This window comes from Pipistrellus kuhlii, unplaced genomic scaffold (genome assembly GCF_014108245.1).
Source record: "Pipistrellus kuhlii isolate mPipKuh1 unplaced genomic scaffold, mPipKuh1.p scaffold_m20_p_29, whole genome shotgun sequence".
Taxonomy (NCBI): domain Eukaryota; kingdom Metazoa; phylum Chordata; class Mammalia; order Chiroptera; family Vespertilionidae; genus Pipistrellus; species Pipistrellus kuhlii.
Genome location: NW_023425528.1, coordinates 2,201,876 through 2,219,759, shown reverse-complemented (window position 1 = coordinate 2,219,759; position 17,884 = coordinate 2,201,876). Strand labels below are relative to the sequence as shown.

General features: G+C 36.5%; 1 pseudogene; it reads right to left on the bottom strand.

Annotated features, from left to right (window-relative positions):
* Positions 1-9,967: 9,967 nt before the first annotated feature.
* On the bottom strand, positions 9,968-10,395 carry LOC118728218 (annotated as a pseudogene).
* Between the last annotated feature and the right edge of the window lie 7,489 nt (positions 10,396-17,884).

The following is a 17,884-nucleotide window of genomic DNA, read 5'->3' as shown; positions in this document are numbered from 1 at the left end:
TACACACAGCTTTATTATCTATAGTCATCATGCTGTACATCAGATCCCTGGGACTTGTTCATCTTATCTGAAAGTTTGTGCACTTGGGCCAACTTTGCTCCATTTTTCCACTATCAAGGCCTTAGTAATCATTGTTCTACTCTATCTTAAGTTCTTTTATGTAGAAAAATGTATTTCAAAAACATTAATATTTAAGGACACCTAGGCTAGATGTAAATTCTTATTTCACACTTACTTTGTTAAATAATTTAATATTTTGAATAAAGTTTATATTAGTTTTTTGATTTACAACAAAATCATAAAAATAATACTGTATAGAATTCTGATAGAATCCATGCCCAGTTTCCTTTTATGTAGTATGCCATATATATCATGATTAATGAGATTGATATTGCTACATTCTTTTTAAAAAGGGTTGATACCTCATTTAGATTCTCTTTAAATCCTCACCTGAGAATATTTTTCCATTGTTTTTTAGGGATAGTGGGAGAGAGAGAGTGGAAAAGGCAGGGAGAAACATTGATGTGAGAAAGACACATCGATTGGTTGCCTCCTTCATGTGCCCCAACCAGGGCCCGGGCTGGGAAGGAGCCTGCAACCGAGGTACATGCCCTTGACCAGAATTGCACCCCAGACCAGACTCTTTGGTCTGCAGGCCCATGCTCTATCCACTGCGCCAAACTGGCCAGGGCTACTTAGATTATCTTGATTTTTTACTTAGTACCCTTTCTGTATCCCAGGATCACATCCAGGATACCACATTACATTTAGTTTTCATGTGTTTTTTGGCTCCTCTTGGTGTGACAGTTTTTTAAACTTTCCTTGTTTTGGATGATAGTTTTGTGGAGTATTGGGCAGGGATTTTGTAGAATGTTTCCCAATTGGGATGTGTCTAATGTTTTTCTTGTGGTTAGACTGGGGTTATAAGTTTATGGGAAGAAGGCTGTAGAGGTAAAATGCCATTCTCATCACATCACATACATTTTATAACTTATATAACTCTGATATTAACCTTGGTCACCTATTAGAATTAGTTTTTGTCACGTTTCTCCACTGGAAAATAATCAGTATGTATAGTCCACACTCAGGAGGGGACATTATGGTCCACTCTGTCCCCATCCAAGTTCCTATGATTCACCTATTTTACCTTCCCCACTCCAAACCCATGACAAACACTGATCATTTACTATCTCTAGAATTTTGCCTTTTCCAGAATGTCATATAAATGGAATTATACAGTACATAGCCTTGAAAAGATTGACTTCTTTTACTTAGGTATGCACACTTTAATTTATCCTTATCTTTGTATAATTTCATACTTCATTTCTTTTTATTGCTGAATAGTATTCTATTATGTGGATGTAACTGTTTAAAAGATTCATTCATGTATAAAAGGACATCTAGGTTGTTATCTTTATTCATTTGAACAAAGCTTGCTATAAACATTTGTGTGTAGGTTTTGTGTAGACATAAGTTTTCACATCAGTTAAAACCTAGGGTCATGATGGCTGGATTATATAAGAAAATGTTATCTTCATGAGAAATTGCCAAATTGTCTTCCAAAATGGCTGTATCATTCCATTTTGCATTCCAAACAGCAAAGAATAAAATTTCCTGTTGTTCCATTTAAGTTTTTTCATATCTTTAAGTACTTGTTTTAGTATATTTTATTATTTCTGTAGTGTAGACTTGTATTTTTATTCTGATTCAGGTTGTTTTTTAGTGCCAGATCATACGAGTGAAATTTCATTTATTGATTTTGTAAATATGTATCTACAGATTTTCCTTTCCTCTTGTTCATTTTGACAGCATTGGGGTGATTTACAATATCCTAATTTAATGTTCTCCTTTTTGCCAGTCTAGAAAAGTTTAGGTTCTTTAGTAGTATTTTCTTTGAGTGCCTTTCTTTGTTTATTTTATGATAAGGGGGCTTTTGAATAAAATGAATCTTTTAAGTTTATCCTGAAAATTTTAGGACTTTAAATTTTTCCTGTTTTTTTCTTTTTTCCCCTTCATCATCCAGTTGCCATATAGTGCTTCTTCCTTTCTTTCAGCTTTCTTTCTTCCCGAGGAGCTAAGGAATTATCCAAATATCTCTTTAAATTTTATATTGCTCTTTAAATTGTTTCTGGCCCTTTAAATTAGGTTTATTTGAAATTCCCTACCAGTAGTCAATCTGATCTGCCTGGACACCTTGTCACTGAATTTACACTTAGAGTTGTTTCAAACTTTTAGATGCACATTCAAAATCACACTTAGACCCCTTTACTGGCCTCTCTTCTTACAGCTTTTCTCAGCCTGCATTTGCTTCTCAAAAAGCCCTGTAGCATATCAGAGGATTGGGGTCATGAGTGTGACTGTGTGCTAGGAATTGTTGATTCGCCCCCCACTTAAGCCATTCTGTATTTTGAATAATCTGGGTCTTGAAGCAATGCAGAAGTATAATTTTGGTGTATAATATTCATAGTTATGACATCATTTCACATAATTTGGGAAGAAAATTTTGGGAGTTGGTAACTACACATTCTGTTCAGCACCTGGAAGTTTAGCTCTGTTTAACTCATTTTTTTAGTGTTCATTGCAGAATACTGAATTTTTAAGAGGCAACTATAAGTATTATAGTATATTAGTTATAAATGAAAGCCTTGAGCTCAGGCCTAAATTATAGTTTTAGCTTTTCTACTTTTATTTGGCAAGTTATTAAACCTTTTTGAATCTATTTTGTGAGGAATAAATAAGAAAATAATATAAGTGCCCATTGTAAAGTATTCCATATGTAGAAGTTTATTGACTATCAAAACTTAATGGAAATATTAGTGTAATAGTTATAGTTGGTTTGCATTTCTTTATTTTTGATTATTTCCACATTAAAAAATTCACACACAAGTTCCATTTAATAAGCCCAGACATTTCTACATTTTTATGTTAGAGTCTAACTTGCATGTTGCATTGAGGAGAGAAAACATTGCAGATTTGTGAAACAAAGGACACTTTGTATTTAATTTTAGAGACCAATCCATGGACATAGACAACAGGGTGGTGAGGGCCTGGGTGGGGTGAAGGGGTAGACCAGATGTGGGGGAAATGGGGCAAATATAATATTTTCAAAAATAAAAATGAAAAAGACAAAATAATAGTAATAACCAGACTTTGCCATAAAAAGTAAATTCTGTCAAAATCAAGTTTCTTCTATTAGCTACTTAACGGGAAAAATGGGGACATTAATGAAATAAGTTTTAACTTATTTTTCCATTCTATGATTTTGAGTCAACATTGACAGAACATTTGATAACAGAAAATGTTAGAATATCTTTTTATATGATTACTGTTCTGTTAATGACATGATATAATTTTTACTAAGTGCTCGTTTAGTAATTTCTCATGCATGGATAAATTTATTCCTAGATTTTAAAAAGTTAGAGCATATTTGGAATTATTGTCATTTGCTCTACTGCTTTTATTTCAATTGTGATTTTATTCATGTAGTAAGGTAGTAAGTAAATAATATCTTAGTTCCACAATTTTGCTTTTAGTTCACTAATAATTTATTCATTAAAATATTTTTTCACAAATTCAAGCTTTGTAAGTATATGGCATAACTTTGAATTCACCTAATGGTGATTTCATAAATATTTATTTTGAGCAAAATTATACAGGTACAGTTGGATAATTTCTAAATAGAAAGCTACATAAGAAAAAATTAAAAATCAACTTTTAATCAACATTTTTCTTCAAATTTACATGAGTTGATCATTCCAAATGAATTTGAAATGAAAAATTCCTGATCTTTTTGTAATTTAAATGCTATGAATGATGGTTTTTCCAGGCCATGTAAAGCATATTTTTCTTGGTATGCAAGCTACTTTATAATATAGAATTTCATGGGAAAACCAATACTTAGTTTCTGAGAAGAAAAATACAAATATTAACAGTTGTCTGTACTTGCACAAATGTATTAAATTATGAACCAAAATATCAAAGTATAATGTGTTATAGTTCACCATCAGGTTTAACTGACATATCTGCTGTGTTTCCTATTAATAAACTTGTAATCATAAATGCTCATGATCATAAGTTAAGACTTTATTAACTATCCCATGGAGGCATAAAAAGTACTCAGATGTGATGTGTTTTTTGAATGCAGCAAAAAGAAGATAATTCCATAAGCTCTTGCTAAGAAACTTGCTAAGTCATGGCATTGAAAGGCAACTTGACAAAATTGTGATGAGATTAATGCTATTCTGGTTTTTTTTTTAGTAGTTTCTCCTTTTTTACACATCTTTCAAGTCATGCTGTCTATGACCTCATGGTACTGGCTTTGGGCCAAAGTTCTACATTAAACTAACCTTTCAAAGGAGAATCTCTAAAAGAGCCTGAATAAGGCATCTTTTGAATGAATTCATGTTTAATAATTAGAGTTGCAGGCCCAATGTGTCAAAGTGTGGGCTGGTAGACATGGTCCACAGAAGGAAGTTGCAATTAATTGTCTCTTAGGTAGTAGGTTGTAACCATTTGGGTGACTGTACTTTCAAAGTTGTATTTATTTCAAATAACTAGAGCTGTTTAAAGGTCTGGTCTGATTTGCTTCTAGGCTTTCCCTATTTTCCTTTAACAATGCAAAATGTGAAGAAAAAAAACATTTATGCAATGGAGATCAGGTTTGGGGGAGCTGCAGTCTGGTAGAATGAAAAGTCAAAACCTAATTTTAGAACTTTAGTAGAAACTAACAGAATATTTAAACATATGTTTATTTTTTTATAGATCCATTAATAAGAATTCTGCCTTATTTTGTTTCCCCAATGAAAACATTTTCTCTCTTAAGTTAGGGAAACTATGTAAGCACTTGCAATATTTAGCAAAATATAAGACACTAGCTGTCTCTAATAGAACTACTGCACAAAAGCAGAAATATGCTTATTAAATATAGCTGAAAATCACATCATTAGCATGGATAGTTCATGAATGAATTACCATATTCAAAGAGAAATAAAACCCTTTCTGCAAGCAATTTATAATGTGATAAATTTTGTTGGGGTTCATTAACAAGATATATACCAATTTAAATTCATCAGCTGCTTTAAAGTCCCTTGGATGCAGTTCAGGTTTTGTCCTTTTATCAGTGTCTTACTCTATCATGAGATAGCAAAAACAATTTGCATGGTTTTTGGTAGTCTGAACTTATAGTTTATGGGAAAGCAGAATGTACATTGTAAAATGGCAACCTTTTTATGTAATCATATGCTATGTATAGACTAGAAGCTGACTAGCACTGTTTATGCTATATATAGACTAAAAGCTGACTAGCACTGTTTATACTTTTCATTTTATTTGCTTTTTATTTGCTATCACTGGAACATTGAAGAAATTTTAAAGTCTTTAAAAAAAACTATTTTAATGATTTTTTTTTACAGAGATAAAGGGAGAGTGATAGAGAGTTAGAAACATTGATGAGAGAGAAACATCGATCATCTGCCTCCTGCACACCCTCTACAGGGGATGTGCCCATGACCAAGGTACATTACCTTGACTGGAATTGAACCTGGGACCCTTCAGTCTGCAGGCTGATGCTCTATCTACTGAGCCAAGCCAGTTAGGAAGAAAAAGTGTGTGTGTGTGTGTGTGTTTTTTAATACTACCCAAGGTAGAAGCCAATTCTCTTTAGGATATCTCTGAATGCCTTCATAGCTTAACCCAAGCAATGGAATTATCTAAATCCTGACTCAAGAAAGGAAAACCAAGATGGCGGCATTGAGAAACACCTAAACTGCTGCTTCACACAACAATTTCAAAACTACAACTAAAAGACAAACATCATTCAGAACCACAGGAAAGCTGGCTAAGTGGAAATTCTACAACTAGAAGGAAAGAGGAAAGCACACAGAGAATCAGAGGAGCTGCAAAAGGCTGAGGTATGGAGACACACGTGCAGGCGATTGAGTGTCTGGCTCATTTTCTCTAGTGGTAAAAAGAAAAAAGCTCCCTACTGCACTGAACCCCAGTTTCTGGTGAGACCCTGGGGACCCAGGCTCATATGTAAGGATCTGGATTGTCAGGTGGAAACTCAGGGGAGCCAGAAAGGCAGATGTCTGGAGGCTCATGCACAAATGCACGAAAAGAGTGTGCCACTAGCTTTCCCTAGGGGGAAGGAGACAAAAGCTCCTGACTGTGCTGAACCCCAGTTCTGACTGTACTGAACCCCACTTCCAGGTGAGACCTTTGGGACCCAAGATTATACAGGGGGAGTCTGGATTATCAAGTGAAAACTCAGGGGAGCCATGAAAGGCAGAGGTCTGGAGGCACACGCACAAGTGCACGAAGAGAGGACTGCCAGCACAGATGTTCTCCCAGCATAGACACAGCTGATCCCCACAGCCAATTGGCCTGGAGGTAAATTCCTCCCAGTGGTACCAACAACAATCAAGACTTAACTACAACAAAGCTGTACACACAGTCCACAAAGGGGTGCACCAAGAGTGTCCACCTCAGGTACTGGGGAGGCTGAGCCACTGGGCCATATAGGAACCCTAACACACATAGCTACCCTACCAACTCAGAGAGGCAGAAAAAATGCAGAGACAAAGAAACAGATCACAAACTAAAGAAATGGAGGAAAACAAATGACTGGATATAGAGTTCAAAACCATGGTTATAAGGATTTCCTAGAAAAGGCCGATAAATTTAGCGAGACCCTATAGGATATGAAAAAGGACCAACTAGAAATTAAACATACACTGACTGAAATAAAAGATATTATACAGAGACCCAATAGCAGACTACAGAAATGCAAGAATCAAGTCAAAGATTTGAAATACAAAGAAACAATAAATAATCAACTGGAAAAGCAAAAAACAAAAATAATCCAAAAATTTGAAGATAGTGTAAGAAGCCTCTGGGATAACTTCAAGCATACCAACATCCAAATATTGGGAGTGCCAGAAGAAGGGGGAGAGCAAGGTACTGAAAACCTATTTGATTAAATAATGACTGAAATCTTCCCCCTCCTGATGAAAGAAATAGACTTACAAATTCAGGAAGCACACAGAACCTCAAACAAAAGGAACCTAAAGAGGACCACACCAAGACACATCATAATTAAAATGCCAATGCCAAAAGACAAAGAGAGAATATTAAAAGTAGCAAGAGAAAAACAGTTATTGTAGTTACCTACAAGGGAGTACCCATACGATTGTCAGCTGATTTCTCAACAGAAGCTTGCAGGCCAGAAGGGAGTGGGAAGAAATATTCAAAGTGATGAACAGCAAGAACCTACAACCAAGATTATTTTACCCTGCAAAGTTATCATTCAGAATGGAAGGTCAGATAAAGAGCTTCACAGGTAAGAAAAAGCTAAAGGACTTCATCAACACTAAACCAGTGTTATATGAAATGCTGAAGAGTATTATTTAAGAAGAAGAAAAAGGTAAAGATAAAAATTATGAACAACAAATACATATCTATCAACAAGTGAATCTAAGTTGGTCTGAAGGTTGTGGGTTATTGTTAAGAAAACAACAACAACAACAACAACAACAACAAAAACCCAAAAAACAACAAGTGAATCTAAAAATCAAGTGAATTAAAAATCTGATGAACAGAATAAACTGCTGAATATAATAGAATCAGGGGCATAGAGAGGGAGTGGACTGATAATTATTAGGGGGAAAAGGGTGTGGGGGTGTGAGAAGAGACTGGAGAAAAATAGTACAACCTATGAAGTAAGGGCAGAAGGTGGGGTGGGAACCAGGTGGAGGGGAGCTATGGGGAAAAAAAGAGGAACAATTGTGATAATCTAAACAATAAAGATTTATTAAATTAAAAAAATAAATCTTGGCTCAAATGCCCTATCTAATAAAAGGTTAATATTCAAATTAACCATCACTCCATCACAGAGATGGCAGCACCCATAGCCACAGGATGGCAATTCCCAGTCATCTCAGCTCCACCAGAGTCACCCAGTTTTAGGGGACAGATGGGCCTCTGGGCAGCGAAGAGCCTCTGCGCAGTGGGCGTGGAGTGGCCAGGCACCAAAGAGAGCTACTGGCTCATGGGTTCATGTGTAAGGCTACTAGTTCACTAATAATTGATGTGAATATAACAAAAATATGTTTGAAAATTAATAGATTAAAGTACATCTAATTTTTTCTACTATGTAAACATTTGAACATATGAAGTAGCGCATCCTTATTGAGTTAAATGCCTAAACTAAATTTTGGTGCCAGAAAATCTTATTTTGGAATCCATGGATCCTCGGTTTTTGTTAAATTAAACTGCTAGGTGAATTGGCTAGAGAAAATTACATCCATATTTTCTCTATCTTCTAACTAAAAATTAGCATTTTCTTTGATTTTAAGAGTAGGCAGCCTACCACTTTAATGTCAGCAACACAGATAATTTCATAAAAGCTGTAATTATATTAAAATAAAAGTTAACCTCATTATTTTGCTTCAATATTATGATCATTGTAGACTTGATGCTAATTTGAATCAAATGTGTTTAATAGAAACAAATATATTTCTGTATTATAAAAATCCTATATAATGAATCCCTAATACGCAAAGTGACCGAATGGTGGAATGACCAGTAGCTATGATGCGCACTGGCCATTAGGGAGCAGACACTCAACACAGGAGCTGCCTCCTGGTGGTCAGTGTGCTCCCACAGGGGGAAGCACTGCTCAGCCAGAAGCCTCGTTCATGGCTGGTGAGTGCAGTGGCAGTGGATGGAGCCTCTCCTGCCTCCACTTTGGGTGGGAAGTAAGGAGCGAGGGGTCCTGGAATGCAAGAGCCCTGGACTGCAAGAGGGATGTCTGACTCCTGGGGAAACCAGGCTTAAGCCAGCAGGCAGGCATCCCTTGAGGGGTCCTGGACTATGAGAGGGTATAGGCCGGGCTGAAGGCCCTCCCATGCATGAATCTGTGTGCCAGGCCTCTTGTTAAAATATATTTTGATAGTTATATTTCATTATAACGTTTTTTATTTGTACATGGTATATTCAAAGTACCTACTTTATGTGGTTATTCTAAGGAGAAATAAGTGAATGTATATTTTAAGTGATTTTAATAATATCTGACACAGTATATGCAATTGTTACCTGCTTTGAGATGTTTCATAATCTACTAGATATACAGAGCATGCTTCTATGAAATAGCCTTGTAAGATAGAATGTAATATGTGGCAAAATGAATTATTTTGATAATTATTTTAGGAATCCAAAGAAAGGGAGAAATTAGTGTTGGCTTCTTCTAGGATGGCTTCATGGATGAAGAAGATTGGCGTTAGCTGGGTTCCACAGAGATCCTATTCTCAAACTGCTAAAGGTTGCTTGATCACAGTGAATGCACGCACCATTGAGTATAAGCAAAGATTCTGGTACATATTTTAGGACCACTGTGGGGAGCCTTGAGATAGTACAGAAGAATAAATGACTGCCTATGTGGTTATTGCTGTAGCTATCATGTAGACTTGATATTGCTGTATAGGCAAACAGGAAAAGTGTGGCAGGGTATGGAAAGAATGGATTCCTGAATCATCTGGGCCTGGTTTTAAATCCTACCTCTGCAGAAAATATTTATTACTAATTTTTACCAGGTACTAAGTTAGGTTCTGAAGATAAGGCAAATAAAATACATAAAACCTCATAGAATTTGAAGTCTCTAAAATAAGAAAATTATACTTACCTTGTAGGTTTGTGTTAAAGATTAGGGATTTTATACTGGTACGTTCATGATGTAATATTGTGAAATGTAAAGAAGGCCATATATTTAAGCTGCATGAAACCATGCTTGGCCTATAGTAGGTCCCCAATAAATGATAGCTGGTATTTTTTTAATTCTATTTTACTCATGTGTTTTTTTGTTGTTGTTTTGTGTGTGTGTGGGTTTTTTTTTTTTTTTTTTTTTTTTTTTTTTTTTTTTTTTTTTTTTTTTTTACAGAGTAGAAGGGGGAGGGATAGAATGATTGATCAGGAGCCCCCCAAGGTAGGAGCCCCCCCGAGCCTAGTCGCCGTACTGCACTTCGGCCTGCAGCTCCTTGGTGACTTGGTGACGTAGCCGCTCCTGCAGAGCCTCGCTGCCCATGACCAGCATGGTGAGCTGCACGGCGTCAGTCCACTCCAGGTGCCTGAAGATGGTCATGACCAGGCTGAGCAGCTTCTGCTTGGTGGACAGCAGCTCCATGAGGATCTGGGGACCTGTTTAAACTGTCTGCTCATCAACCAGGCCCCAATGAGCCCTCCGATGGCGCCCCAGAAGGCCAACCAGGCCCTCGACAAAGGCCATGGCGCTGGTGACGGGGTAGAGGGGGGGCGCCCCGCGTGCTTGACAGCTGCCTTCATCTTCGTTGTCACCTCCAAGAGGGAGCACAGCAGCTTCATGGCCTCGTCCACCATCAGGATCATGGCGGGCCAACTGCTGCGGGAGGGAGGGTTCCCATGCATCAGTGTTCCCTCCAAGCTCGCTCTTCATCATTGATGTTTTTTTCTTTCTCTCTCTCCCTTCCTCTTTGGGTTGGAGAAGGAAGTCATCCTCATTCACCCTCTCCCCTCTGGGGTGGCAACCAATTTTGGACCTAGCTCTGTGTGCCCTGCAAAAGGCCAGAGCTTCCCTTTGCTCCAGGTGGACCGCCCTTGATGGCACTTCCTCTTCCTCTCCACTATCATCATGGTCTGTGGCTCCATCTCGGTTTCAGTTTCGGTCCCGGTACTGCTCAGGTCATAGACAGGAGAATAAAAATTAGTGTATCTCCCCACTTCCTGTTTCACTCTCTGTTTCACTTCTTCCTTCCACTCTGTCTGTGAGCGAAGCTCTCAACGCTATGGCCAAGGAGACACCCTGGGAACTGGATCAGCGAGGCTGAGGGATCCTGCAGAGGGTGCTCCCCAGCTGGGATCCCGATAGTTGGTATTAACAGATATAAACTCTTAAAGGTATTTTTAATGGGCCTTGGGTGAGACTAATATATAGGGAGATTTGAGAACCACTAATCTAAAACAGCTGTAATCAGGCTAAATTGCGTATTGGAATCACTCAAGGAGTTTACAAAGTAGTTTATAGATTCTAACCCCAGAAATTCTTATTTATCTGAATTCAGATGTGGCCTGGGCATGAGAATGTGCAGCCACTGCTGAGAACAACCGGAAAAAAAAATACCAAGTGCCCAAATATGCTAAATATAATGCATTTCATATTCTCTATGAGCTAATATTATCCAATTTAGATATGCATAAAAGGAGTTTATGAAAAACAATTTGACCACGGTAATAAATAGTAAATTTCAAAGCCTGGATTAAACCCTGTTCTGCCAAACTCCAACGTATGGATGCTTGACTACTTTAGACTGTCTCAAGGAAATGACCATTTGCCTGTATTTTAGAGCTTTTCCCTTAACTCTGATCAGAAAATATTTTCTCATGGTCTTACCTGTCATCTGGCTTTTGATGTGTTGTTTTTCTAGATTTCCAATGTTTATGTATGTTTGCATTGTGGCTCTCAACCCAATATTAACTTTATCTGACATTTAGTATCTATTAGGTCTAGAAATAATTAATGTCGTTTTCTAATACTTTTTTAAATCGAATTTATTTAGACAATACAACAAAATTTAATCAACAATATAGTTGCCGTTGTTTTCTACTACTTGTGCCCAATGCTCAGGAAGCATTTTAATCCCTCTGTTGTAAAATTCTTGTGATTTTGATGCAAAAAATTTGGTCAATGCATTTTTGAGGCATTCTTCATTATTAAATTTTTTTCCAAGAAGAAAGTTTTGCAAAGAACGAAACAAATGGTAATCGGAAGGGGCAATATCAGGAGAATATGCAGGTTGAGGGAGAACTTCCCATTCCAACTGGCGCAGTTTTTCAGCAGTGATTCTTGCAGTATGCGGTCGTGCGTTATCCTGGTGAAGAATTACTCCCTTCTGATTAATCAGCGCGGGTTCTTTTTCTCTTAAAGCTTGGGCTAACCTTTCCAATTGGGCACTACACACTGCACTTGTAATGGTTTGGTTAGATGGTAAAAGTTCATAATGAAGAATTCCTTTAAAATTCCACCAAACACACAACATCACTTTTTTCGCATGCAAGTCAGGTTTTGGCATGGGCTGCGGAGCCTCATTTTTGTCCAACCATTGAGGCCGCCTTTTCAAATTAACATACAGCACCCATTGTTCATCTCTGGTAACAATTTGCTCTAAAAACGGCAAACAGTTTTGACGAGATAGGAGCGAACTGCAAATTGTGACTCTTTGATTACTGTTGTTGTCGGTCAACTCATGAGGAACCCATTTTCCAAACTTTTGGACTTTGCCAAGTGCACGCAATTGATTGGAAATTGTTTTTTGTGAACAATTTAAAGTTGTCGCAAGCTCTTGTTGGGTAATTTGAGAATTTTGCACCAAAAGAGCTTGAAGAGCTTCTTGATCAAAATTGGACACACGGCCTCGACCACTCTTGTCATCTAACGAAAAATTTCCCTCGCGAAATTTCTCAAACCAACGCTGGCATTTTCTGGCGCTAACTGCATCTTGACCAAGAGCACTACAGATGTTTTTTGCAGCCTCACTTGCTTTTCTTCCTAATTGGAACTCGTAAAACATGCAGTGCCGAATATGCTCTTCATCCGCCATCTTCTTGGCCCTAGTTTTGCAATAAAAACCAAACCAAACACAAACTTTTTCAAGCAAAACTTGTTAATTGTGCTTCACCCATTCTGTAGATACCACGTATTTGAAGGTTATGTCAATACAAGTCAACGCCAAGCAAGATTTTAAACGAATGTTTAAAAACGACATTAATTATTACTAGACCGGATACTTTAATACTTGTACAAAGGTAAATATAATCCTATATAATATAAACCTAATATGCTAAGTGTCTGGTCATCTGGTCATCCATTCAGCCAATCAAAACTTAACCTGTTAACTGAGCAGAACCTATAAATACATCAAAGGTAAACAATATCGGGAACGGGTAGGACGTATGAATATGTCCTGGAAATATATGTTGCGCCCTGAGAGGGACGGTACATATTTTTTGTAATCTTTATAATTGTTTGTAAAATTTATAATTTTTTAATTTGATGTTTCCATTTTTTGTTGGTATTCTTTTCTATTTTTTTGTAATTTTGTATTTTTTCCTTTGTGCTTTATATATAAATAAATGAATATAGATATAGATATAGATATAGATATAGATATAGATATAGATATAGATATATAGATATATATAGATAGATATATAGATATATATAGATATATAGATATATATAGATAGATATAATTTATTTTAATTAAGTATAAATTTAAAAAATAATAATAACAATATGAAATTACGTTCTCCAGGCGTGACGTACTGACACGTCCTAGTGAAAGAGTATGCACCCATTACAGGTTGTGTAATTAAAAAGGGAACTCCCCGGTTAACAGGTTAATAGGCTAATAATATGCTAAGCCAGCTCAACCACTTGCTATGATGTTCACTGACCACCAGGGGGCTGACAGTCGACTGGTCCACCAGTCGCTATGATGTGCACTGACCACCAGGGGGCAGATGATCTGATCAGTAAGTTAGCTTGCTGCTGGGGTCCAGCTGATCATGACTGAGAGAGATGGGCCGGACACTCCGTGGAGCACTCCCATGGTCCCTCCTTGGCTGGCCAACCTCCCACATTCCTTCCCTACCCCAATCATGCACCAGTGGAGTCCCTCAACCTGGCATGTACCCTCACAATCTGGGACCCCTCAGGGGGATGTTGGTGCACCAGTTTCAGCCCCATCCTGCTCAATGCAGGAGTTGCCCCTTGTTGGTCAGTGCACTCCTACAGAGGGAGTGCCGCTCAGCCAGAAGCCAAGCTCACTGCAGCACTAAGAATTTTTGTCGGTCAGCCATCCCCTGAGGGCTCCCAGACTGTGAGAGGACCCCTCTCATGTGCACAAATTTTGTGCTCAGGGCCGCTAGTCATTTTATATTATAGGTGATAAAACAAGTTCACAAGTTAGATAACTTGCCATAAGTGGCAACTAGTTAATATTTAAGCCAATACGAGGACTCAGGAACACCAAAGTTCATGCTTATAACTACTGCAAAGGAATCATCTAACTATTCTACTCTATACCCCTTCAATTTCATTTCCCATCCCCATCCCAGACACCCAAGAACACTCTACAACAGAACCATACACTCAGGGGAAGAAGTAACAAAACAAAACAAACCCCTCAGAAATCAAGGCCTCACCTATTTAGAAAAAACTAAAGTCCATTAATTCAACAGTGCATGCAAATTAAAATTAACTTGTTATGGATTCATTGACTGTGACATGCTTAAAAGGAAAATCTGATTAGGAGAATGGAAATGGCAGTCACTGTTATATCACTCATTTTTTGTCTCAAGTCATCAAGGAAAGTTTTTAATATCATTTGGTAAAGGAGGTGAATTCTACATAAACTCATTTTAGAGATGACCAAGTAAAAGGATACATTATATTGAAGCTTAAGTATAAGTTTCAGTTACCTAAAAAATTAAATATTTACTACTTTATTCTCTACTTGTATAAAATAAGTGTATGTATAATGCGCCAACTCTCTTTTGGTAGATTGCTGTATGTAAATTTGAATTTAATGTTCACTTTGCTTTATATGTGGATGCTATTAAAAGCAATAAATCACTGAACTTACTGTGGTATTTTTCCGGAAGATGCACACAATGTTATTTAATGCTTTATAATAAAGGAAATGACATAAACTTGACTTAAAATAGTTTAAATGCCAACAGCATTAAAAGTGATTTATTATGGATAAAAAGTTGCCAAATGAAGGTGTAGACGGCTTGTCAATAATGTGATAATAAAGTAATTAGTCCAGCATTTCCTCTAGTTCCTACTAGAGAACATAAATTTCATAGGATGTTGAAAGTTTGTGTGCAAAAAGTAATCCCTTAATAAGTTTTAAAACAATGGGCTAAATGAATGTATATGATTATTTTCTTAAGGACCTCTCAGTGCCTTCAATGTGCTAATGCATATTTTGATTTCCCAAGAGGCGAATACTGTATATTAAGCAACATTTCCCAAGCTAATTTGTTCATTGAAACATTTCTTTACAGGGTATTTCATAAAATATGAGAAAATGTTGCTTTAGATCTTTTAATGAACAATGAATAATAATGGGAAATTGGTGTTTACAATGAAATAAAGAAAGTAGAATTGTAGCAAGGCTTGCTCATCCTGCTTCTACTCAGACTGAAACAGCCATTCTAACGGTTTTGAGTAGCACTTAGGTATTCTTGTTCAGTCAGGGCTAATCTGGAAAAGAGCCAGATTTCAGGTATATATGGCATAGAAACACTCTAGAAATGATAATGATCACAGGACTTCATCCCAAAAGCATGGAAGGAACATTCTTAAGTACAAAATACTTTTTTGCTTTTCCTTTAAAATATATATAATTAATTCCAGAGAAGAAGGAAGAGGAAAAGAGAGAAACATCAATGATGATTCTCTTGCACAACCCTCACTGGGGATCTAGCCTTTAACCTAAACTGTGATCTCCTGGTTCATAGGTTGATGCTCAATCACTGAGAAACACCAGCCAGGCTGCTTTTACTATTTTTAACTGTATGGTTGTTGTTTTTTTCACAATGAGCAAGTCAGATAAAACTAGTCTATGTGATAGAAGTCAGAATAATTGTCACTTCTAGAGAGTTATTAACTGGTATGGGCACAAAGGAAACTTCTAGGTGATGGAATTGTCTTGGTCTAGGTAAAGATTTTATATATACATACATATATGTATATATGTATGTATATATAGTCTTGATACATTTTACATTTTTATATATGTAATTTATACATATGATAAATATGAATTTACATATGTAAAATGTATTGTTTATTAAATATGTGTGTACATTATGGGATGTAACAGTTATATCATTAAAGAGTAATGTTTAAAAATACCTACTTATGTAGAGCACTCTACATAGTTTTTGTGCCTATTGAATACAGATTTATTAACACAAACATTTGAAGTAAACTCTGTACTGCCTTGACAACCATATCAACACAAAGAATTAAAGAATGGCTGCACATGCATAAATAATATTTACTGGTTAGCACGTATACAGGGTGGGCATAAGTAGCTTTACAGTTCATATGGAAAATAATAATGAATAAATAATAATACAAGAACAAACTCTGTCTTTTGCATACTCACAACTGTAAACTTATTTTTGCCCCACCCTGTATTTATCATTTACTTTTGAGAATTGCAGACCTTACAAAGGAGTTGGCAGTGGGAACCTTCTGCCACAATGAGGAGGAAGATTTCATCACTGACATTATTTAGAATAGCTGGTGCCTGGTGATAATGAAAACAAAACAAAATAAAAAACTGCCTGTCTGTGGTGGCTCAGAATCCTCCCAGGGACTAAGATGTTTTGGATTCGATTCCCAGTCAAGGCACATGCCTGGGTCGTGGGCTTAATTCCCAGTACGGGGCATGTATGAGGCAGCCAATCAATGATTCACTCTTATCATTAATGCTTCTATCTCTCTCTCCCTCTCTCTCTCTCTGAAATAAATTTTAAAAAAACAAACATATTTTTTGGGAAAAACTTTCAGGAATTTTATCAGTTTTTAAATTCTCCAAAAGTAATGCACTCCCTCACCTAGAGTGTTAGAAATTGTCTTTAAATAATTCTCCACTTAAACATTAAATTGCTAACAAAGTAATGATTCATTCATGCTTCTTTCAAAATCAACTAAAACACATTTCTGTCAATACTGAATATCTTAATATATACTAATATTTGTTATTCAAAACTGATAAAAAGAGTCAGTATACCCTCTTAAAAGTTGTATAAATTTGACTATAGGAATGAATAGTTATAAATACTGGCATGGTTATGTTGAAATTCAGTCAATAAAATCCATTAAAGTCAAGTGCCCTGGACATTTAACTTGTATAATTTAGTGTCATAATCTCATCTCCTTCATTAAAGTAATACTTAAATTGATTACAACCTGTATTTCTCAGTTTTTTCATTTTGAATGTACAACATATTTATCATGGATGAAATGATGTGCCTAGCCATATACTAATTTAAAAGGGCCATTTTTAATTAACTTGCTCTACCTTCTCTTATCTTTACCTCTTCTCTGCTACAGATCTACTTCCAGATGCTTGAAGTCCTTCTAATTCTTTATCTCTCCATAGGATTTTACTTAGCTCAGTGTTATGCCCTCTAGTCTCTTATCCAAAATTACTTTTATCCCTATGATTACATCCTCTCTTGCTTCTCAGAAAGAAATGATATAGTAAACCTGTTACTTTTACTCCTTTCATCTGAAGAAAATTGGGGTTAAAGGTCTCAAGGTTATTAGAAAAGTAGAGGGTTCCTTGCTGGGACTGGTTTGGCTCAGTGGATAGAGTGTGGGCCTGTGGACTGAAAGGTCCCGGGTTCGATTCCGGTCAAGGGCATGTAACTTGGTTGCGGGCACATCCCCAGTAGGGGGTGTGCAAGAGGCAGCTGGTTGATGTTTCTCTCTTATCGACATTTCTAACTCTCTGTCCCTCTCAATTCCTCTCAGTGAAAAATCAATAAAATATATTTTAAAAAAAAGTAAAGGGTTCCAATGGTTTTTATAAACATCATACACCCATCCAGAGTGTGAAGAAAAAAGTGGTACTTTATTGGGGGCAATAGAAATGTAAAAATATACAATTGCTAATTGATTGAATCATGGTCAATGATCACTAGGAAATATGAAGAAAATTTGTATTCTGTATTTCATTTCTTGAATTATTAATACTATGAAAAGAATTAAAAATTTCATCTGGTCTATTTAATTCTAAAAATATGGGTATATTACTTATTATCTAATACACCAAAA